Source organism: Macaca nemestrina, chromosome 7 (genome assembly GCF_043159975.1).
Source record: "Macaca nemestrina isolate mMacNem1 chromosome 7, mMacNem.hap1, whole genome shotgun sequence".
Classification (NCBI taxonomy): Eukaryota; Metazoa; Chordata; class Mammalia; order Primates; family Cercopithecidae; genus Macaca; species Macaca nemestrina.
Genome location: NC_092131.1, coordinates 63460913 through 63487142, shown reverse-complemented (window position 1 = coordinate 63487142; position 26230 = coordinate 63460913). Strand labels below are relative to the sequence as shown.

General features: G+C 36.0%; 2 long non-coding RNA genes across 2 annotated transcripts in view; one reads left to right on the top strand and one right to left on the bottom strand.

Moving 5' to 3' along the window:
* The window catches only part of LOC105481911 (uncharacterized), a 199198-nt gene that overhangs the window by 16792 nt on the left and 156176 nt on the right, over window positions 1-26230 (bottom strand). The gene's annotated exons all lie outside the window — the stretch shown is intronic.
* Window positions 17548-25157, top strand: LOC105481908 (uncharacterized). The gene is made up of 3 exons (XR_987266.3): window positions 17548-17739; window positions 22652-22694; window positions 25007-25157. It is a non-coding gene; the product is annotated as an uncharacterized lncRNA (long non-coding RNA).

Below are 26230 nucleotides of genomic sequence, written 5' to 3'. Positions count from 1 at the left end.
CAATCCCTATCAAAATAACCATAACATTCTTCACAGAAATGGAAAAACAATCTTAAAATTTATATGGAACCACAAAGACCCCAAATAGCCAAAGCAATCTTTAATAAATAGAAAAAAGCTGGAACCATCATACTACCTAACTTCAAAATATACCATATAACTATTGTAACTAAAACATCATAGTGCTGACATAAACACAGAAACATAGACAAATGGAACATAATAGAAAACTCAGAACTAAATTCACATGCCTAGAGCTAACTAGTTTTCAACAAATGTGGCAAGAACATACACTGGGGAAAAGACAGATTCTTCCATAAATGGTGCTGAGAAAATTGGATAGCCACATGCAAAAGAATGAGATTAGACCCCTACCTGTCACCATATACACAAATAAATTCAAAATGGATTAAAGAGTTAAATGTAAAGCCAGAAACTATGAAACTATTAGAAGAAAAATAGGAGAAATGCTTCATGACATTGGGCTGGGCAAGGATTTTGAAATAAGAACTCTAATGCACAGGCAACAAAAGCAAAAACAAACAAATGGAATTATATCAAATGAAAAAAGCTTTTGCCAGCAAAGGAAACAATTAACAGTAGAAACAATCTACAGAATATAAGAAAATATTTGCAAACTGTACGTCTGAAAAGGGGTAAGTTTCCAAAATATATAAGGAATTTAAACAGTTGAACAGTCAGAAAGAAAACTCATTAAAAAATGGTTGAAATACTTTATGAGACATTTCTTCAAAGAAGACATACTAATAGCCAATAGCTGTATGAAAAAAATCATGCTCAATATCACTAATCGTTGGAAAATGCAAATCAAAACTACAATGAGATAACACCATACTCCAGTTAGAATGGCTATTACCAAAAAGGATAAAAGAAAACAACTATTGGAGAGGATGTGAAGAAAAAGGAACACTTACACACTTTTGGTGAGATAATTTAGTACAGGCATTGTGGAAAACTATGTGGATGTTTCTCCAAAAACTAAAACTACCATATTATCTAGCAATCCCACTACTGGGTATATATCCAAAGGAAATGAATTCAGTATGACAGTCAGATATCTCCATTCCCTGCAATATCTTAGGCTACAATATATTTTGCTATAAAACTAATGTAAATGTCCAGTGTTAAGTATGCCCCTTATGCCAAACTTCAGAAGATATTTTGTAGTACAGAAACTGTAGCAGTCTGAGTACAATTGCAGCACTAGCTAAGACAGAGAATCAACCTAAGTGTCCAACAAAGTATGAATGAATAAATGTGTTATATCTACAAAATGGAATTCTATTCAGCCATAAAAAAATGAATAAAATTCTGTCATTCGTGACAACATGGATGAACTTGGAGGACATCATGTTAAGTGAAATAAGCCAGACACAGAAAGACAAATGCCACATGATCTCAGTCATGTAGAATCAGAAAAAAAGGAGGAGGATAGAGAGAGGTTGGTCAACAGTTAAGAGGTTACAATTAGATAAGAGGAATAAATCATGTTGTTCTAGTGCACAGCAGTGTAACTATGGGTAGCAGTAAGGTGTTGTCTATTACAAATTACTTACAAGAGAGGATTTTTAATGTTCTCACCACAAAGAAATAATAAAGGTTGGAGGTGATACATATGCTAACTACCCTGATTTGACCATTATAAAACATATACATATATCAAAACATCAAATCGTATCCCTTAAATATGTACATTACAATGTGTCAATTAAAACTTTTAAAAACTAGAATAGTCAAATCTGACAGATTCATAGCATGCTCAATGACCCCCTTCAATATCTTCATGGCGCCTGCAACCATGAAATGTTTATATTCTCACACATTCATGCTCGATATTAACCTCCATCTAATTTTGATAGTCTCCTTATTTCTAATACATTTTCCTAATATCCCAAAATAATCTTTCCAAATAGGAGAAATATCTTTAGTTTTGCCCTAATGGATTCCATATGCCCATTTACTTGTAAGCAATGTGTATAAGGCTCACAGCTCAAAACTAACATTATGATAAGTCTGAAGCAAAACAATTTATTTATATTTATCTAATCCAGAATACTAATAGGGGTAAAAATAAACACAAAATTTCCTGACAAAAATCAAATAATGAAAGAACTTATAACTTTCTTGGGTTCCAATATGTTTTTCTATAAAACTAATGTAAATGTCCAGTGTTAAGTATGCCCCTTATGCCAAACTTCAGAAGATATTTTGTAGCACAGAAACTGTAGCAGTCCGAGTACAATCAGGAGACAGAAAACGCATGGTAAGTTAAATGGGGGAAGGTTACTATAAATAATTATTATCTATAATAAATGAGTATCTATAAGATATAAGGAAATTGTATATGGCACCCTAGGGCTCTGCAAGAATACCCAATGGAGGACAAACTTGGAAGGCATTCAGACTTCGTTGGAGAAAGCATGGTTTGCCAGCTGGATAGCAGAGAAATCCATTGTTTCAATCATGCCTGAGCTGGTCTGGAGTTGCTGGGAAAAAAATAGGCATCTGTCGGAGTGCATGCTAAGGAGGAGGTGATCAGTAATTCGTGGCACAGGTGCACAATGCAAGTCTGGTTGCTGGTTAAAGCAAAAGGCCTTCAGAGCCGCCTTCTCTGAAGTGCATGTAGGAGCCCAGGTTTTTGTGTCAAGAGGGCTATGGAAAGATTATAGCAAGGTTGAGGCTGAAAGGTCAAAGGAGAATCTTGTTTTGGGTCCATGGCTAGGGTAGGAGCCACCAGACATCCTCACACCCACACCACCAAACCATGGTCTGTATAGGAATCTTCAAGAGAGCCTTTTCCTCTGCCCATATCTGTTCAGTATTCTCTACTGAGAGTTTAACATCCAATTCACTTCACAGAAGAAAATACATGAAGAAATTTTATTGTTTATCACAGAGAATATATTGAAGGGTGCATGCAAAGCTGAAAGGCAATAAATCAAGAACTGATGGTCAAAGGTTCTTCTCTACCATGTGAAACCTTACTCTCTTTTTTGCCTTATTTTCTCTATTTTTACATTCATTTAAAAACCAACATTTATTGTACCTATGATTTCGTCAAGAAAAGATGAACAAAATGCATTTCAAGTCCTTAAGGGGTAGAGAGCATGTAAATAAGAAAACAAACAATTGAAATGCAATCAGTACAGTAATAGAGGTATGTACACCAGAATTTAGCTCTGACTTCTCATTTCTGTTTTTTCAAATTTGAATGGAATCAGGGTATTCCCTATAAAAGTAGCACTTTCATTTTCTTGAACACTGATAGGCAAATAGAGCTAAAGCTACCACAACAGGAGCTACACACAATCCAATTTTGTCATTTATGTCACTGAAATCTTTTGTGTGTGTGTGTGTGTGTGAGACAGAGTCTTGCTCTGTTGCCCAGGCTGGAGTGCAGTGGCACGATCTCTACTCACAGCAACCTCCGCCTCCCAGGTTCAAGTGATTCTCCTGCCTCAGCCTCCCAAGTAGCTGGGATTACAGGCATGTGCCACCACACCCAGCTACTTTTGGTATTTTTAGTAGAGACAGGGTTTCACTGTGTTGGCCAGGCTGGTCTCAAACTCCTGACCTCAGGTGATATGCCTGCCTCGCCTCCCAAAGTGCTGGGATTATAGGCGTGAGCCACTGCGCCCGGCCTGCAATCTTTATATGCCATAGGATGTTATATTCACAAGACTACTGAATTTGATAATTAATAATTTATGATTCTGAAATTTCTAAATCAATACAATTTAAAGAATCAAAATACAACCTTGTCCAGAGATAGGAGGCAGTTCCAAATTTGAAAAATCCTCAAAAAGTAGACAAATGTACTTCCCAGTCTGAAATTTAGATAAGACATATCAAGGCAGGCAAATAGGGTCTACAGGCAGGAAACATAAGGCCAATTCACACTTCAGCTATGACAGGAAAATATCTTCTCCATAGGGTGTAGGCCAAGTAAGTAAGTTTGTTACTTTACTTCATCCTCTTCATTTACATTTACTGCATATCCCAAATAACCAAGGGAATCTCTAGAGGGTACTTAAACTCCCCAAAATTCTGAAACGGGGCCCTTGAGCCCCGATGCTTGAGCCTGCTCCCACATTGTAGAGGGTACTTTCATTTTCAATAAATCTCTTCATTCCTTCTTTGCTGTGTTTGTGTGTTTCGTCCAATTCTTTGTTCAAGATGCCAAGAACCTGGACACCCTTCACTGGAGACAATACTAGATGCAGAGTTTGCAAGTCAGCAAATTAGCTTTCGTTGAAGCATGGGATTGCCTAGACAAAGCTTTAAGAAGAGATCAAAATGATCACCTTATGTTGGGTTCCCTAGAAACAGTGTCTGAGATGGAAATTCTTGTTCAAGTTATTTATTGAAGGAGTGCTGTCAGGAGATGGGGAGTGAGGAACAGGAGTGAGGAAAAGGTAATGCAGGAAAAAAGCTATGCAAGTATGTGGTCTTAGACAAAGCCTAGCTTCATGAGGATCTCTGAATCTGCAAGATATTACAGAGTCAGCTCTACCTGAAGCAAGGAGGCCAACCTTTTAGAGCCCCTCTCCCATCAAAGAAATGTTAGCTGCAGGCTGCACTGGGAAGAAAGCAGGTCATGGCTCCCAGGTGAGGTGGCTCCTTATTAAGACAAATATTTGGAGAATATTTGTTCAGTTGTGAGGCACTGGCAGCAAACATCAACAGCATTTGTTGAGTTGAGTGCACTGGCAGTTAAAGAGGACCTGGGTAGAGCATGAACTGTATCACGATAAAAATTTAAAAATAAACTTTGGAGAATTCAAATGGAAAAACGCCATATGAATGAGGGACACCAATGTCCGCCATATGAATGAGGGACACCAATGTCCACCATATGAATGAGGGACACCAAGAAGTCTAAGAAAGATGACGATAATAAGAGAGAATGGTATTAGTAGCATCCATAATAGGTGTTTCTGACCATTGCAACAGAAATGACAAAACTGAAAATAGAGCAAGGTGGAGTAGTTACAAAAAACTACCTGCAGTCAGTTTATTCTCAGATATCTAAATAGAATACAGTAGTCCCCATTTATCCACAGGGGATACATTCCAAGACCCCCAGTGGATGCCTGAAAATTCAGATAGTACCAAACCCTCTATATGCCGTGTTTTTTCTTAAACATACCTATCTACAATAAAGTTTAGTTAGTAAATTAGGCAAAGTAAGACATTAACAACAATAACTAATAACAAAATAGAACGATTTAGTAAAATAAGGGTTACTTGAAGACTGTAAAAATCAAAGAAAGAGGAGAGAAACACGAAGAGTGGCTTTTCAGTCAACAGGGACAGGATCATTTTAAATAAACCTGAGAGGGGTGGCTAGCTGAGTTAGGTCAGAGCCACATTCTCTTACAGATTAAGAGTTTTTAAGGATTCAGGGTGGGAGAGTTTAGCAGAGGCTTGGACTGCTTCTGTTCTCTTTGTTGTGCTTATCTGGCAGAGAGAGTTGTGTGTCTGTTCCCATACATCTTTCTGCAGCTGCAGGCACATCCCTTAGTCTGCTTTTAGCCTCCCTATCTTAGTGCACCTGAAGGGAGAGAATGTGCTTATTAAGGCTGACTGTTTTACTTGGGCCCATTGTATGAGGGTGAAGTTTGGCAGTTACTCAAGAGACTTTCCCCCCATCTCCCTCTGTGCCCCAGCTGTCTTATCTGTGTTTTCTTGTCTGCTTTTTCTGGTTGCTTGCAATAAGAGAAGTGATTTCCTTGAAATGCATGACACTAGAAAGGGAGCTGGAACTTAAAGAGGCGGTGTTTGTCCAAGGCGATGGTGCTTCTGCTCTGTCAAACGCAAGCACTATAATATCACAACAGTCAATTTGATAACTGAGAAGGCCACTAGGAGACTAATGGATGTTTAGCATACACAGCATGGATATGCTGGACAAAAAAATGATTCATGTCTCAGGCAGACAGAATGTGACATGTGAAATTTCAACATACTACTCAGAATGGCATATGAGTTAAAATGTATTATTTCCGGAATTTTCCACTTAACATTTTCAGATCATGTTTGACCATGGGTAACTATAACCAGGAAAAGCAAAATCATGGATAAAGAGAGACTACTTTCCTTTTTTAAGATTGCATATCTTGCAATATTTAATTGTCTAAAATAATTGATATAAAATAGCAAAACCAAAGTCTATACCAGGCACAAGGATAGCCACTACCATCTTGGCCTTTTAAGATGCCAATCTCAGAGTATGGTCCAAAAGTTAGGGTACCCACCTGGAATTCAACAAATCACATGGAGGGGAACTTGGTAGTGACTTCTAGGTCTACTGGCTTCCCTTAGCTTCCCTCAGTGCTACTACTGCAAGGTCTTGGGAGATTAGAAAATAATTCTTCTTATAAGTATCTATGAGATATTAAACCACACTATAATAAAATAAAGGAAAACTTGATTATGCATAATTAAACAAGAATGTACCATGTGACAACATCCCAGTGATTCGTGATTATCTAATCTTGAAAAAAGTCATATTATAAGTGTTTGTGTTTAGAATGTAATACTTTGTTACATGAAGTAGATAAAGAAATGTACTGATTGAAAATTAAGACTTTTAATTTCCAATTTTACTAACCATTGTTTCCTTATTAAAATTACACCAGTTGAGCCAACAATAATTATTAATCTTTAGTTATTTAAGGAGGCCTTGGGACTTATGCACATAGTATCTTACCAAGTAGAATTCATGGGATATAATCAGAACACATTATGCTTTCGCCTCAAATGCCCTCTAAGTGTATTATCTGGGGGTAGTTTTTCCTCTCCCTTTGGCAAAAACTCAGTCAGGTCCCACAGTTGCCTCAGTGCTTTTTGATTACATAGCCCTGAACTGATTTCCCACACTCTTGATCCAGCAGATATTTACAGCTGGCTTTATCTGACGCGGTGAATTTTGGAGTTACTCAGAGATGTCCAGCATTAGTGTGGACTCTCACATGCAGCTCCTTGACACAAACAAATTCACTCCTTCCCAGTGGTTTTTACTCCTTCCTAAGCGTCTATAAATTTTGCAGTCACTTCTACCTTCTCTTGAATGCCCTATAGATCACCCTATTAGGCAGCATCACGAGCAGCCCTACTTAAGCTCCCTTGAGTCTGACATACTCCAGTCTGGGATAACATTTCCTCGGATGTGGCCTTCACAACCTGTAGATGTGTAGTCTGAGCTCAGTGTCCCCTTCAGTCCAGTTGTCACCAGATATACAATTAAGCTTCCCGAATTCCCCCCTCTTATTTAAAATGAAGGAAGATACACCCCATGGTAAGAGAGATACTTTGCAATTTTTTAAAATCCACTTTATCTGTTTTAATTGTTTTGTAGAGATGGGGGTCTCACTTTGTTGCCCAGGCTGGTCTTGCTTAAACTTCCTACAGTGTCATCTGTTTCATGATTCACATTGATATTTGATATCTGGGTTTCTCTTTTAAAACCTCCAATTTAACATCCTTTTACATTTAAAAAAAAAAAAAGAGAGAATTAAGCCCTGTATCTTATATAAAAGCTTTGGAAGTTGCAATAGTGAGAACACCCCAATATTAATAAACTAGAGGAGAAAATGATAGAAGCACAGGGATGAACCTTGGTGACAAGAAACAATCATGTAATGGTTCGCGGGAGATCCATGAAACCCTTTTACCTCCATTCCACCTGTGCAGGAGAACTCTCGGAATGTGTGAGTAACCTGTCTCACAGCCTGGAGACAGGGAAGCTAGCGGACATAGGAAGTTGTCCACCAACTAGAAAGTCAGTTTTCTTCTACTGCTCTGTCCACTATCCCTTATAGAGGCCTCCTTTCTTTTCTTTTCTTTTTTTAAAAAAAAAATATATATATATATATATATATATATATATATTTGCGTTAGGTACTAAATTTGGTTCACAGGTGAGTCAGGGAAGACTGGCTCAGAGGTTACCCAAAAGAACATTTTTAGCCTCATTAAACTTAATATTTAAGGAGAATCACTTTCTCACTTGAAGTATTCTGCTAATTATTTTAATTCTCTCTTTTTTTTTAATTGTTACCAGTATTAAACTATCCTAAGTCAACTAGAAATAAAGAAATCTGTGATGGAAATATATCCAATCTTAACAAGATTTGGATAATTAGCCTATAGGATTGAGCCAATATATTTCCCCCAAATGAACTAATTTTTGCATTCAACCACAACTCATAAGGTTTCTTTATAATTCATGTTTCCTTGTTTTCAAAACTCTAACGATATACTCAAAACTTCACAGATTATAAACCAAGAGACTGAGCTAATGTTTTATATTCTTTCATTGGCGCAAAAGACTATCATGGGGACCTATAAGGATATGAAATTTTTCTTCCAAAGTAATGACCTTATATTTCACTAGATAGCTAAAATACCACACTCATACATTTCATATTGCATCAAACTCCATGTATACTTGAAGTTTTTCACTTTCATCTAGAATAGTTATGAGGAAATAAAATCATTCTGAATAGAAATAATTTAGTCCTCAGTAGTCTATTTTTACACTTGTCACTTTAAAGAAATTTAAAAAAGAAAAACTCTAATCAGTCTAATGCAAGAGATTATACCATTTACCAAAAATGCCTTCTTCATTTACTAGTAAGCTTATGGAAGAAATAGTTGGTCATTACTGTATCACCTGGTCAGACCCCAAACTTTTAAAATGTGATAAATTTCAGCCATTTTAAAGGCTTAGATGAAAAACAGCCTTTTCTTAGGCAAATGTAAATGTTTCCCCCCAAAATAATTATGTTCTATTATAGAAATCAATAATCAAACTTGTCTCTAGTGTGAATCACATAAAAATTATCTTTGAAGTATCAACAAAATAGTTTCATTGAGGTAGGAATAACCAATTTCACTTTTATCCACAACTGTCAAAACTGTAACATAAATGCATAAACCTTTTATACAGTTTTTTAAGTTATCTTTTGCATAATGGAAAAAGTAATAAAAGTAGAGTTCAAGTTTCAAGAAGAAAACTTTTGTAGAGAAAGGATTAGGCAGGGTGATGAGAGACACCCAGGGAAACTAGAAAAATGAAAGAACAGGAATCGAATTTTTAAATTTTTATTGACGTTCTTACAAGGTTTACAGCTGAATGAAGTTAAGCATTCTGCATTTCAATTATTTTTACAGCAGTAACAAGAATGTAGAAAACAGCTACACATTCATCTTAACTTGTTGTCTACCTACTGAGAGCAGTCTTCAGAGGTCCTCCTCCACTACAACCGAGATTCATTTTTCTGACCTCAACACTCACATCAGTATTCCAAAAAGCCCGTATGTCTAAAATCAGAAAAGTTTCTCATTTCCAGGTTTCTATATATTCACTCTATAGTAACACTTATCAAATGTTAAAGTGCATAAAACTCATCATGTAAACGTGTTTAAAATAGAGAGTCTAGCATACAGATTATCACCATAACCATCTGCAAAGATTCTTAACCAATTGATCTACATTTTAATAATAGTATAACTTGTTCAAGGTTTGAATCACACTAGAGAAACACTGATCTAATTTTGGGTTCACATTCAAATTATTTAAGAGCTTTTAATATTATGACTACAATCAACTTTAACCTGTTACATCTTGGAGGATTTGATAAAAGAATCAAATTAAATACACAGAAATAGCTAGATGATAGGTGGATGGATGGATACATACATACATACATACACACATACATACATACATACAATGAGAAGTGGGTAAAAGAGATGAGGAGGGAAGAAGGGGAGATGAAAATAAGTTGTTTTAAAAAAAGGTAGCTACAACTAAGTCTGCAAAATGCAAAACAACAATTTTAATTAAGTTTTACACTTAATTGATTGGTTCTTTAGCAATGTGTAGACACTTCCTTTGGCTACTTTAGAACCAGGGCATAGTTTTGAGGGTTCTCTCTCTCTCTCTCTCTCTCTCTCTGAGACAGAGTTTCACTCTTGTTGCCCAGGCTGGAATGTAATGGCATGATCGTGGCTCACTGAAACCTCCACTTCCCGGGTTCAAGCAATTCTCCTGCCTCAGCCTCCCAAGTAGCTGAGATTACAGGTACCCACCACCATACCCAGCTAATTTTTGTATTTTTAGTAGAGATGGGGTTTTGCCGTGTTGACTAGTCTGGTCTTGAACTCCTGACCTCAGGTGATCCACCCGCCTCGGCCTCCCAAAGTGCTGGGATTACAGGTGTGAGCCACCGTGCCCAGGCCTCTGTCTCTTTTTCATTCCTTCTGCATCTTCATGTCTCACTCATAACCAGATTCTCTCTCTCTGCTCAGCTTTCTTATCCTTTTGTGATTTCTTTCACTTTTCCCATTTTCTCTTAGTCACTTTATCAATTTACTATTTTACTGTCTCTTGTTCCTATGTCCACCTTTATTATGGGAGGTCTCCTATATGGTATGGTTGAAAGTACTTCTGCTATTATTATGTCTTCCCCATGCCTTCTGGTCCCACTCTTGAAATCTTAGAACTCCTATCTTTTGGGTTAAGAATCGCCTTATTCACCAACTTCTCTTTTAAAATCTATGTGCTTCTGGAAGAGATATATACTTCTGAGAGATCAAGTCACTATCAGCTGGAGACCCTTTATTTCTATCAGTTATGAACCAGTAGGCTTAAATGACTTTGGGCTTCTAACTGACATAGACAAACGATGTCTTAGCCTTCCTTAAAATCTGGAGACATCTCACAATATGTACATATACACATTGGGCAACTTATTTTTCCATCTTCACTTAATTGCTTTGGATACAATTTTGATGCTAGGAATAGCAAATTTTAACATTAAAATAATTTCCTAGACTTATAGAGTCAGAAAAATTAAAGAAATAAACTAAAAAGATCAGCAATCCATCCTTGAACTTCCTCCCCACCCCCATATTTTATAAAAAGAATTAAGCAGTCTCTCAAAAATACAGTCTTAAAATACATGTACACATACATACACTCACACACTCAGGCTAGGGACATTAATAGACACATACCCCCATATCTTCACCTCTTTTCTTGTCTAAAAATGTTCCACAACCTGCATTAATAGCCCAACCTAGCATTGCATTAGGCAATGATCATTGCTGAGAAATCTTTCCAATTATCAACTAAAAATTTCTTACAGATTTCTTTCCTTTTATTATGCCCATAGTGAGGATGAATAACTAATCATTATCCTTTAACACTTTTCCATACTCTGTGCATAAAGACGGAGGTTATACCTATTTTTATTCGCCCTTTCACAATGTATTCGACACTTCAGCAGAGGTCCTGCTAAGGATTTTTATTGTCTCTCCTTCCTCACAACCACCCACAACTAGAATCATTATTAAAGCTCATTTTCATATACTGCTTATATTATTAAGAGATGCCTTCAGCATTTTAAAAATATTTTTAACACTCAGCACTTAAGAAATAGCATTCTTCAATATAAATGGAAACAGAAAATGATTACAGTTGAAATTCATTAGGCACTCAATAAACATTTATTAAATTTAGCTGAAATATCATATTTTTCTATTTTTAATATTCAGTATGATTTATTTTCTATTTTCATTTATTATGAGAAAACTTTCCATATTCCAAAAGATTCATTATATTTAATTTTTTCTCCCTTGAATAATTCTTTATTCCCCTGCTATTATGTGTAATATTTCAAACTAAAGTGTTCTTACTACAAATCTCCTGTGTTCATGTGTCTTTGCCTTGCAACAAATAAACATATTAAATTTCCTCTCTTCTTAATAGTAATTCTTGCCACCTACCTGACTTACGGAAACATTGTGAAGATTGATGGGGCTATCAATAAAACACCTGAAATTCCTTGCTGTTTTTTTTTTTAAAAAAAAAGAAAAAAAAAAAACAGGAGTGTATAAGGGAAGATAGTAATGCTGTATTTGGGGGAGTATTTGTTTTTCTAAACATCCTACAGTAATTCTTTAAAGGATCCTTCTCTCCCCTTTGTCCTTGTAACAAAATTATGAGTAAACATGAACTTGATAGAATATGGATCCTCTTAATAAGAGTTCATTTATTTCTATTTGTTACAGAAGATAGGTTCACCATTGTCCATTCAAATAACAACTAAATGGGGCATGACCAGACCAACAGATTTCAAATTAAGATATAGCAGTTTAATAGTATATTGCAGCAGTTGGCTTCTTTATAGCCTATCAACTAACAGAATAATGCTGTCTCTTAAAAATCAAGAACTATAAGGCTCCCTTGCCAGGAAATTAAAGATTTTCAGGTAAATTATTTACTGCTCTCTTTGTTGATTCTCCTCTGATACTATTAATCTGTTACAATGGTCACATCTCTGTCATTTTGCATGTGTGGCATAGACTAAACCTGACATCAGAAAACCTGGGTACATATCCCTTTCTACCACTTACCAATTAAGTAATCTTGACAAGTGTTTGTAAATCTAAATTGCCATGAAGGGATAGAATGTTTTCTCTCACTAATTTACAAAGTTTTTGAGATAATGGAATTAGAATATGTCTGTGAAGGCACGGAATAAATTTTTGATTGCTTATATGTATAAGATAGTATGATGCCAGCCTACCTAGCTTTTGGGCAGTCTACCCCACAGTTCTATCAGTTGTGAATAGAATTGTGATTCTATTCAATCACATCATAATTCTCACATAAGAAACAAGTAGGAAAAAATCATTGGCACATTTCATCAGGTCTTCTTATTTACTCAGAGCTGATCTACATGTAAATGTAAAGAGACTGTGATTTTACAAGGGGCTTAAAACACCTCTCAGTATTTTGCATACTCCTTCCAACTTCCTGACCAGCAGTCCTGTCTGTACGCTTGGCCAGCCCTGGCCTTTCCACCTGGAATAGCTTTCCTCTTATACTTATCGGAATGATACTAACCTTTGAAAGTACAGCTTAAAAGTCACCTCCTTTAAATAGTCTTCACTTCCTTAATCAGAAGTATTTTTAATCTATTTTTTTATTGTAGCACCTATTATTGTAGTCCATGTACTCCAGACTCCTCCCTAAGACTATGACCAAATTGAGTCAGAGAAGGAACTCTCTCTTATTTATTACTAAATATTAGTACCAAATAGAGGAAGTTTAATATGAAATTTACTAAACAAATCTGTTACTTTTACTTATATCTCACACAAAATTATGAAATTAGTCTTTCATTTGTTCTTCCCACATATGATGCACAAAAATATCTGTAAATATATAATTTTACATCACCTATGACTCTAATTTAAATGTCTCAGTCCTAAACTCAAAACCTTCCATTTTTATTCACTTCCCCCTCCATCTTTCTTAATTTCTTCTATATCATGTACCCAGTATTCCTCCTCCTTAGCATCCTGGTGTTTTAAATTGCTATCTCCATTTTCCTACATTCTCTGTCCTTATAGAATAGTCTATTTCATTAATTATTTACAAATCTAGTATAAAAGCTAGCTCTTCCAAAAGACCTCACCTGATCAACCCTTTTATATAGATCTTTTATAAACTCTAAGCTCTCAGACACCAGGACAATTTCCTTATAAAATGAAAAAGAGCATATGACTTCATATTAGAAATGCATTAAGATAAATGGCCTAAAAGCATAATTGCCTAAGGCAATTTATTCAGGGTTTGTTTCTACAGCATGAAACTAATAACAGCAGAGAATAATTTTTAACAGTATATACAGACAAACATTTTTCATCCTTACATTTTTGTGTGCATAAGTAGCATTTCTTGAGATCAGAGCATTTTGCACTATCCAAGGTTTACACTATGAAGATAAAATGTACAAGTAATTCCTGCCTATTTATCGTATCTTTCTGGAAATTGTTTTATGAATAAGATTTTCAAAAGTGAATCAAAATTGCCCACTGAAAGACTACCATACCAGTAGTTAACCTGACAAAGACCCCAGCATCAAATAAGTCATAGGTATAACTAACAGTACTTTGAAGACATAGTAAGGAGTTTAAAGTTTTTAACATTAAAATAAAATTTTAATTTAAACAATAAAATATAATTCATGTTCTATAAAATTATTTAAAATCTCTAAATAATACACTAATCATTAAGGATTCTAAATGTCATGGAAAATATTTCTGAAAAACTGAATCTACTCTGCTGGATATAATAATATTTAACAGTTATTTTTCAAGAAATTTGGTGGGTGGCTCCCATCCAGGGACAATGGCTAAGCCTTGGGCCTGGCAACACGTTCCCTCCATGCTAAATAGCAAAAGCCCCTTAATTTGAACTCTGTTCTGAGATCTATAATCTGTAGGTCAGAAGGGGAAATGCAAAGATGAAAAGTCAAATATTGTTCTTTCCAAATAGACAAGAATACAGACATTCCTATTTCCACCTCGGTGCACATTCTACCTTGTAGCTGTGCAAATGTAAGTAAGCTCTTTAAACTCTAAACTCTTGTTTCCATAGCTGCAAATTGAAAACAATTATACTTAATAACAACTAAATGAATGTCAAAAATTAAATGAAATAAAGTGCATAATGTGCTTAGCAAGTATCAAGTATATGTAGTAAATATTCAGTAAAGTCACTATTATAATATCATTATCATTATCATCACATAGGGTACACTTGCCCACTGACACATGGTAGATTACCTAATACATGCAGTCCATTCCTACCTCACACCTAGAACAATTGAGTGCTCTCCTCAATACTAGGGATATGATCTAATAGACTGACACTGGTCTCAAGAGACAAAGGGCCTGGTGAGTTAACAGCAGAAGGAATGCTGACTCTCATAAATTTTGACAGATATTTGTCATACAAATTGACAGAAAACCTCCTTTAGTTACTGAGGAGTAATTTAAGCTATGGTATCACCGGCCAGCCACTATAATTAAAGTTAGATATCCTGAGTAAGATTTTTTTATGGCCTAATGATCAATTAATTATTTCTGCATGGGAAATTTTCCAAACTACAGTAGTCTCAAAGATGCTCTAAGGGTTGAAACTATGAGGATTCAGTCTTTAATTTGTTCAAGTGTTGGAGCCAACACAAAAATGAGTCTAGTTTTAGGAATGTTTTAAGTTGCCTATGGTTGGAATTATAGAGTGCTATCTCTTCAATACAGAGTCTTAAACTCCTTTATTTTAATAAAAGTTTGAGAAACTTATCCTGCACTCAGTAAATATTTAAGTAATATGTAAATGTGAATCTTCCCTCCATCATTAACATAGAATAACAATACTGAAAGATTTGCCAGAATTTATCCGGGGTACCTCTCTGCTGCATCCTCAGAGGCCCTTGTCGAGCACGGCCTGCTGCATGCATGGTACAATTCTGCCCCTCTCTTGATCCTCTGTGTTTATCCAATCAATCAATCCAGACCATATTGTCTAGGCCTTCCCAGACAATAAAATAATAACTTTTTAAAAACTGTGCTTTTGGCCAGGCGCGGTGGTTCAAGCCTGTAATCCCAGCACTTTGGGAGGCCGAGACGGGCGGATCACGAGGTCAGGAGATCCAGACCATCCTGACTAACACGGTGAAACCCCGTCTCTACTAAAAAAATACAAAAAACTAGCCGGACTTGGTGGCGGGCGCCTGTAGTCCCAGCTACTGGGGAGGCTGAGGCAGGAGAATGGCGTAAACCCGGGAGGCGGAGCTTGCAGGGAGCTGAGATCCGGCCACTGCACTCCAGCCTGGGCGACAGAGAGAGACTCCGTCTCAAAGAAAAAAAAAAAAAAGATTGTGCTTTTGTTTAATGATGTATCATATATTGAAAAATGCTCTAAAAATGCTGTAAGAAAATCTTGTGGCACACTGTTTCATTCTGTCTCCCTTGCAACAACTATGGGGCAAACTTCCTTTAGACTTCAAGGCCACAGCCTCCCCTCAAGCTGGTGTATGTTATTATATGGACAATTTGAATCTTGCAACTTGTCCTGATTCTTTCTTAGTTTTGGCTCATTAGGAAATTCAAAACTGATTTGGTGTCCCACCTTCAGATACTGTGAGAATTTTATAGCACATATCGCTAGTTCTCTCTCTTGTAGCCCCGTTTTATTATTATTCCTTATTTTCCTTTCACCTTGTCTTTTATATTTTTTTCAGTCATTATGGCTTATGCTTGTCTCTTTAGAACTTAGGAGAGGTATTTGTAGGAGTGTCATGACGCTTTTAAAAAAAGAAAAAAAAGCTATCCAGGGAAATGTTTCCCAGATTCTCAAATATATTTGCCAATGAACCTCTTCTAACAGTACAGAACCGTTGACCCCAATTCCTGCACCAACTCTTACCAAGCTAAATATATCACTTGTCTACCTGGAATTATATTGCAAATGAGTCCTAGGTTCTCTTATGGTATGTATAGCTTGTACATTTTTCTTCATCATCATTTTTACCACCAAGCCCTTGCCACTCCTATCAGACTACCACTGGGTGGCATTCTGCCTTGAATGGACAGATCACCTAACTAAATAAAAAAAAAGTCATTACCTATCTTATTTCAACCATCTGAATATTTTCTGTTGCTTGGCTAGTACCAACCAGATTTCAAGTAGCTATCAGGATGTTACCACAAATAACCCAATACACACCTGGTCTTGCCGCACACATTACGCATTGTGCATTGGACTACCCTGTGCCTCGTGACAAATGGCTTGTAAAGGTCAATTAATTTTCTCAGCACCTATCTTATCTGGTTCCTGCTTTATCCTTCTACACAGGAATCAAATCCCCACACACCTGGCACTAAAAACCTCTACCACCACCAAAATTCAGAAACATGAAATTGACCACCCAAGAGCTCCATTCAGAGATTATAACTGACATTTTCAAATAGCCTATAGTTCCCTTATGTCAATATTAGATAGAGATTGGACTGAATAGAAAGATGACCTTTGTTAGAAAACTGAAAACAAAACGTAAAAAGCAATGAAGCAGAAGTGGATTGCTCCTATATATTCATATCTATGAAATGTATACATATTTTCATATAAGGTATAAACACATAGAGTTATAATTTTAAGGTCACATCCTAATGTCAACAGTAAAGAGAAAGAATAGTAAGTTCATAATATTTCTTTTAATGTGTTTCCAAAGCTGTTGAGTAAGCTATAATGCCATAATTCTGGCAGAATTGTCTATTTCATATAAAATTTTTAAGATTTCCCCACAAAGAGCCAGGTTCAGACAACATACTGATGTAATAAAAGTGTCTCATAGAAATAGGAGTGCTTTTTAAAGATATTACTAATCCACAAATATTACTCAACATTTCACTTTCAGCCATAAAACATATTTACACATACTTACACAATACTAACTATGGAATTTAACCCAACAGGTTCCAATTATTTACATTAAGATACACAAGAAAGGACCAGAAACTAAACTAGCCCAATCCTTGAGGATAACTCTTAAAGTGTGGTCTACAGACCACCTGTTTCAGAGTTACCTAGGATGTCTGCTTAGAGTGTAAATTCATGGGACATACTCAGGCTTCTAGAATTAGAATTTCTGGGGTTGGAGCCCTGGAATCTGATTTCTTTATAAGTTCCCTTGATTCTTGAGTGCAGTAAAGTTTAAGAATCACAGCACATGGAGAAGACAGTGAAATAAAAAATAGCCAGACTTGTAGTGAGAGTCCTTGTAACAGGTACTGCATAGCACCCAAGGAGTGCAACAAGTTATTGCAGTTCACAGAGGCAGCCAGCAAAATGAGGTAGGGTATCCACAATTGCATCAATGCAATTGGGTTTGAAGCTTCACTACATGCTAGCTATGTGAATTACAAGGTTTTTCTTTTAACTCAATGACTTTTAACTCAATGACTTCTGCATTTGTAAAACAAGAATAATCTAACTTATGCGTGGTTGTAAGGATTAAATAATTTAGAATTTAACACATGTAAAGCACTTAGAGCAGTAATCTGGGAGAATATCACATAGGAAAGAATCATTCTAAAATGACTAAGTCATTACCTATCAATACTACACTGCTAGAGGTAAGTAACCATGATTATCCATATTCTGGACTGTTTAAGCAAAACTGTGAGATGAAGCTCATCTTCATATTGTCCCCTTCTTTTTGGATATCTTCCATTCTTAGTATAAAGATCTGCCCTTCCTAACCTACACACTGTTTGTTCTTACCTTCCCACAATGGTGGTTGTTACAATTTTACTCCACTGGAAATTATCTGTTGTATATTATATCATCTCATGACTTAGTGTTTCAATAATGGAGCTAAAATGATGTACTACATTTTTAAAAGGACCATTGCCAGGTATACATATCTAACTGAGGTTTGAGGAGACTAAACCTTCCCCCACAGTTTTCTAATGAACTAAAAAGTGTAATGGTGAAAAGTAAAGGAAGGTGAAAAAGATATTTCAGAGTAGGCATATCTCTTAGCAACCATCCATGAACCAGGTGTTTCACACCTACAAATAAACCTTGCAAAGAGCAAGCAGTACACCAGGAGAAAAGCTACTTATACCAGACTAATTTTATCATGAAGGTTTATCTTTTATCAGCTTTCCCACTCCCATTCAACTCAGGGATTAGGCATATTTTTTCCTTTCCTCCTGAATTTCACTCCTTCACTCTGAGTAAATGATATTAAGAGTTATCAAGTAACATATATTTCACCTTCCTGCTCTGCAACCTTAGAAGCTACCTGTGCTGCTCCCAGCTACTCCTCTTTTCCTTGAACCTCAGGGTAAAACATCTTCTTCTTTCTTTTGAAAGTTGTTTCCACTTGGACTCTGAGTCTGATATATTTTGATTTAACTTGGAGCTTTTTAAATTTAATTCCTTCTCTCTTTTCCTTGTCTTCAGATGACTCCTTCCCCTTAGGCTATGTTCAATCTTAAAAATTCCCTTGATTTTTCACCCATTCATACCTTCTTTCCCACAGCTTTCCTTACCTTCTATCAGACTTTCAGATTCCCAACACCTTGTTTTTGCTTTTACCATTCTACACACACACACACACACACACACACACACACACACACACACCATGACACTTAAACTTGATTGGCAGTGGCCACCACTGACTTCCACACTGCCAAACCCAACTGACTGAAAATTCCAGCATTTGACACCGTTGACTAGTCTTTCCTTCTAAAAAAACATTGTTCTCCATTGACTTCTCTAACATCATCCTAAAATAGACTTATTTCCCATCTCTTTTACTAGATCTTTTGACTCTGCTCATCCCTAAAATATTTGTGCCCACTTGTCTTTTCACCTTACAATTCTTCCTTAATGTTTAAATTTAGTCTCATAAATTTACATCCATAAATGTATGACTCTCAAATCAGCACCTCTAGCATCAGATACTTCTAAACTCCACAACCAAATATCTAATAACCCACTGTAATTTCTACCTTGATATCTTTTTTCCTGTGTGTCATATCTTGATAAAAGAAATTATCTATGTAATCACTCATGCCAGAAATCAGGGAATCATTTTTGAACCCTCATAATTCATCACTTCCCACATCTTATCAGAGCACTAGGTCTCGTCAGTACAAATTATCAGAGCACTAGGTCTCGTCAGTACAAAGCCTGTACACTAGGTCTTGTCAGTACAAAGCCAGTACACTAGGTTTTGTCAGTACAAAGTCAGTATAAAGCACTATCTACTATATTGCCTTCTCTCCATCTGCGTGTGCTACCATTGCTTTCATATGAAGCACATTGTCTCTTCACTCAGGACAGACAAGTTAAAAAAAATATTTTAAGGTAACATGATAACTTTTATACAACTATAAAATAAACATGTGTCATAGATTTTATTTAACTAATTAATGAATGAGGGAGCCAGTAAGATGTTACAATGAGTTCAAAGGAGAAGTTAAAGTACCACACTTATATAGGTTAATAAGCGATGTTGAGATGAATTTACCAATATATTCAAGTCTGGCTTTTTCCACAGTAGGAAGGAAAATTAATTTTCCATTCTCCAGACAATTCATTTGCACATCTATGGACAAGAGTCATTTGCATCGACATGATCTGCAATTTACAGAATTTTAAATAGCTCAAAGACAATGAAAGATGCAAACCTCATAAAATCAAATAACTCAGAAAGGTGTGCTCTGTCCTTTAGACAATATATATTTTGACTGAAGACACCCAGTAAAGTTTTTTGTCTATTTCAAAGTCTTTCACAATTTTTTCTGAAAGACTTTCTCATCATTTGTAAAACTAAAGTCTAATAAAATATCTCCCCAGTTAAAAATTCCTCATTGTCTTCCTACCAACACAAAATAATATCTAGCTTAGCTCTAACTGGCCATTCTGATCTCCTGCCTCACCACCCCACCCCACCTCACCCCCACTTTATATCAGTTAGAGAAATAACAAAATGCTCATTCCTTCCCTAATATACTTTGCTGTTTTATACTCATTTTATTTCACATGCCAGGTTTTTCCTGGAATGTGCTTTTGTCCAACTAATAAAACTTCATTATTGTATCTTTTTTGAATTTTTCTATTTTTAATTTTTTATGGGTATATAGTATGTGTATATATTTGTGGAATACATGAGATACTTTGATACAGGCATGTGGCCAGGCTCAGTGGTTCATGCTTGTAATCCCAGCACTTTGGGAGGCCAAGGTGGGCTGATCACCTGAGGTCAGGCGTTCGAGACCAGCCTGTCCAACATGGCAAAACCCCATCTCTACTAAAAATACAAAAAATAATTAGCCCGGTGTGGTGGCAGGTGCCTGTAATCCCAGCTACTTGGGAGGGGGAACAATAAACAGGCAGGCAATGTGAAATAAGCACATCATGGAGAATGGGGTATCCATCCCCTCAAGCATTTATCCTTCATGTTACAAACAATCCAGTTATACTCTTTCAGTTTATTTTAAAATATACAATTAAATTATTATTGACTATAGTCACACTGCGCTATCAAACAGTAGGTCTTACTCATTCTTTCTGTTTTTGCACCCATTAACCAGCCCCACCTCTTCCACAAGTCCCCATTCCCCTGCCCAGCTTCTAGTAACCATCCTTCTACTCTCCTTACTCATGTGTTCAATTGTTTTGACTTTTAGATTCCACAAGTAAGTGAGAATACATGATGTTTGTCTTTTTTGCCTGGCTTATTTCACTTAACATAATGATCTCCAGTTCCATCTATGTTGTTGCAAATGACAGGATCTCATTCATTTTTATGGATGAATAGTACTCCATTGTGTATAAATATATTTTCTTTATCCATTCACCTGTTGATGAACACTTAGGTAGTTTCCAAATCATAGCTATTGTGAACAGTGCTGCAATAAACATGCGGGTACAGATATATCTTCAATATACTCATTGCCTTTCTTTTGGGTATATACCTAGCAATGGGATTGCTGGATCATTTGGTAGCTCAATTTTTAGTTTTTTGCAAACTATTTTCCATAGTAGTTGTACTAATTTGCATTTCCACGAAAAGTGTACACAGGTTCCCCTTTCTCCACATCTCACCACCATTTGTTATTGCCTGACTTTTAGCTATAAGCCATTTTAACTCGGGTGAGAAGCTATCTCATTTTAATTGTGATTTGCATTTCTCTGATGATCAATTATGTTGGGCACCTTTTCATATGCCTGTTTGCCATTTGTGTTTTGAGAAATGACTATTCACATCTTTTGCCCATTTTTGATAGGATTATTAATTTTTTTCCTATGGAGTTGTTTGAGCCCTTTGTGTATTCTGACTATTAGTCCCTTGTCAAATGGGGTCAAATGGGTAGTTTGCAAATATTTTCTTCCATTCTGTGGGTTGTCTTCTCACTTTGTTGATTGTTTTCATTACTATGCAGAAGGTTTTTAACTTGAGATGATCCCTTTTGTCCATTTTGCTTTGGTTGTCTTCACTGGTGTGATATTAGTCAAGAAAGTTTTGCCCAGACCAATGTTCTAGAGAGTTTCCCCAATGTTTTCTTGTAGTAGTTTAATAGATTGAGGTCTTAGATTTAAGTCTTTAAACCATTTTGATTTGAGTTTTGCATATGGTGAGAGATAGGGGTCTAGTTTAATTCTTTTGTATACGGATATCCAGTTTTCCCAGCACCATTTATTGAAGATACTGTCCTTTCTCCAGTGTATGTTCTTGGCAGCTTTGTTAAAAATAAGTTCACTGTAGGGGTGTGGATTTTTGTTTCTTGGTTCTCTCTTCTGTTTCACTGGTCTATGTGTCTGTTTTTATGCTAGTACCATGCTGTTTTGGTTACTACTGCTCTGTAGTATAATTTAAAGTCAGGTAATGTGAATCCTCTGGTTTTGTTCTTTCCACTTAAGATAGTTTTGGCTAGTCTAGATCTGCTGTGGTTCCATATAAATTTTAGAATTTGTTTTTTTATTTCTGTGAAGAATATCATTGGTATTTAGATAGCAATTGGATGGAATCAGTAGATTGCTTTGGGTAGTATGAACATTTTAACAACGTTAATTTTTCCAATTCATGAACATGGAATATCTTTTCATTTCATGGTGTCCTCTTCAATCTGACTATTTACAAAGCCAAGTTCAGAGGCCATATTTTTCAGGAAGACTCCAGCCTCCCCAAATAATCATTTCCTAATAATGCCAATTATTCGTTTTCATATCTTACTTTTCTAACAGACTGAGAGTTGCCTAGTGACAGTGACTGGAAATGTATTGTATGGTAAGTAACAACACAGACTCTACAATCAGATTCTGAACCCATCACATACTGGTTGAGAGGCACAGGCAAGTTACTTAGTCTCATTTTGCCTAAATTTCTTCCCCTGGAAGTGAAAGCACTATTGTTTAGAATATTGGTTTGAATTAGAATAACTGTTTGAATCTCTTTCACTCTTTACAATTACTCTCCTCCAAGGCAAAACACTTATCTACTTTTCCTCAATTTCTTTATCTGTAAAACATAGTTGATAACACCTCAGAGTTGCTGTGAATTACAAAGATACAATATATTAAAGCAGTGTGGTGATTAACCTTATATATGTCAACTTGGCTAGGCCATAGTATCTAGACATTTTGTTAAATAACAGTCTACCTATTACTATGCAATCTATCTCTGGAAAAAAATAACATTTTAATCAGTAGCCTTTTAGTGAAACCAGATTACACTCCCTGGCATGAGTGGTCATATCCAGTCAATTCAAGACCATAAGAGCAAAAGATTTAATCCTCCTGCTTCCCCTACTAAGGAAGAAGGAATTCTGCCTCTGGACTTGAGCTGCAATGTCAACTCTTTTCTAGGTCTCCAGCCTGTTGCTTTCTCTGCAAATTTCAAACTTGCCAACTTCCATGATCTCAGAAGCCAATTTTTAAAAATAAACTTCCCTCTCCCTCTCTTTCTCTAACTCTATCTTAATACACACACACACGTGCACACGCGCGCGCGCACACACACACACACACACAGTCATCCTTCAATATCCATGGGTAATTGATTTCAGGACCTCTCACAGATACTAAAATCTACAGGTACTCAAGTCTCTGATACAAAATGATACAGCATTCATATAATCTATGCATATCTTCTTGTATACTTTAAATCATCTCTATATTACTCATAATGCCTTAAAAATGTAAGTGCTATATAAATCATTGTTATGCTTTATTGTTTAGGAAATAACAAAAAAAAAGTCTGCACATGTTCAACATAGACACAATTTTTAAAAAAGTATTTTCAGTGTGAAGTTGGTTGAATGCATGGATGCAGAATCCATGTAGTGCCAACTACACACACATCCGTGTAGGGCCAACTACATACACACACACATTCAGTTGGTTGTTTATCTAAATAACTCTATTTTATACAATCAGTCATGCAATATCTAGTGCTTTGGAAGCACTTAATACATGTAATTTTTATTATTAGAGCTTTCCAGAATAATGAATTAATGTATACAAAACACAACACATTTGGAACATGAGTCAATAGGTATTATATATTCATAGTTCTTTACCATTTTTTATTTCCAGGCCCTAACATAGTACCTAGTATAATTAATTATTGGAAGTTTGCTCAGTGAGCAAATAGATGAATGAAAAAAATAAAGGCCGGGCGCGGTGGCTCAAGCCTGTAATCCCAGCACTTTGGGAGGCCGAGACAGGCGGATCACTAGGTCAGGAGATCGAGACCATCCTGGTTAACATGGTGAAACCCCGTCTCTACTAAAAAATACAAAAAACTAGCTGGGCGAGGTGGCAGGCGCCTGTAGTCCCAGCTACTCAGGAGGCTGAGACAGGAGAATGGCCCAAACCCGGGAGGCGGAGCTTGCAGTGAGCTGTGATCCGGCCACTGCACTCCAGCCTGGGCGACAGAGCGAGACTCCGTCTCAAAAAAAAAAATAAAATAAAATAAACAAATAAAATAGGCAAAATGTAAGAGTCACTTTTTTAAAGCTCATATATATTATATTTTTTCATGTTTATCATATGGTATTTAATGTTAAATACTAAAGGTTTGTGTATTAGTCCATTCTCACACTGCTATAAAGATACTACTTGAGACTGGGTAATTTACAAAGAAAGGAGGTTTAATTGATTCACAGTTCTGCATGACTGGGAGGCCTCAGGAAACTTACAACCATGGTGGAAGTGGAAGCAGGCACATCTTACATGGCAGCAGGAGAGAGACAAGAGAGTATGAGAGAGCAGGAAAAAATACCATTTATAAACCATCAGATCTTGTGAGAATTCACTCACTATTACTAAAACAGCATGAGGGAAATCGCTGTTCCAGTCACTTCCCTCCCTCAACACATGGGGATTACAATTCGAGATAAGATTTGGGTGAAGACACAGAGCCAAATTATATCAATTTTATTCAGAATATTCTCCCTGTGGAGTATAAGAAACTCAGAGAGATGAAGTGCTTGCAGAGAGGTCAAAAGGTCAATTGTATTTTGTAAAGAGGACTGGGCTGGGGTTAGAAATAAGATATGCAAGTCCATTTTATTTTAATTTATTTTTGTTTTATTGTAGATTCCAAGAGTACACGTGCAGGTTTTTTTACAAGGATATATTGCATAATGCTGGAGTTTGAACTTCTAGTGAACCCATCCCCCAAATAGTGAACATTGTAACCAATAGGTACGCTTTCAACACCTCATGTCCCTCTTATCCCCTTTATGGATTCCCCAGTGTCTATTATTTCCATCTTTATGCCCACATGTACCCATTGTTTAGCTCCCATTAATAAATGAGAACATGCGGTATTTGATTTTGTTTCTGAGTAAAAAAAATATACACACACACACACACACACACACACACAAATATATATATATATAGGCTCTAACTCCATCCATATTGCTGTGAAGGACATGAATTGAATAAAAATACATGAATATTAATGAAAGGTATTATTTTATTTTCTGTGTCCATGCAGTATTCCATGGTGTATATATATCACGTTCTCCTTAACTAGTCATTATTGATGGATACTTAAGTTGATTGCATGACTCTGTTATCGTGAACAGCCCTGTAATAAATATGAAAGTGCAGGTGTCTTTTTGTAAAATTATTTATATTCCTTTGGGTATATATAGTGGATTGCTGGGTCAAGTGGCAGTTCTATTTTTAGTTCTTTGAGAAACTTTCATACTGTTTTACACGGGGATTGAACTAACTTACATTCCCTCCAAAATATATGTGCTCCCTTTTCTCCATATTATTGCTAGTATCTGATTATTTTTTGACTTTTTATTAATAGCCATTCTGACTGATGTGAGATGGTATCTTATGATGTTAATTTGCATTTATCTAATAATTAGTGCTTTTTTTCATACATTTGTTGGCCACTTGTATGTCTTTTTTGAGAAGTATCTGTTTACGTACTTTGCCCATTCTGTAATGAGGTTATTTGTTTTGTTCTTGTTTTTTTATGTTCTTTATAGCCTCTGGATATTAGTTCTTTGTTGGATGCATAATTTGCAAATATTTTCTCCCATTCTTCAGGTTGTCTGTTTATTCTGTTGTTTATTTTGCTCTTTAGTTTAATCAAGCTCCATTTGTTATTTTTGTTTTTGTTGCATTTGCTTTTGAGGTCTTAGTCATAAATTATTTGCCCAGGACACTGTGTAGAATTTTTCCTAGGTTTTCTTCTAGGATTTTTATAGTTTCAAGTGTTACATTTAAGTCCTTAATCCACGTTGCATTATTTTTTGTATATAGTGAAAGGTAAGGATCTCACTTTGATCTTCTGCT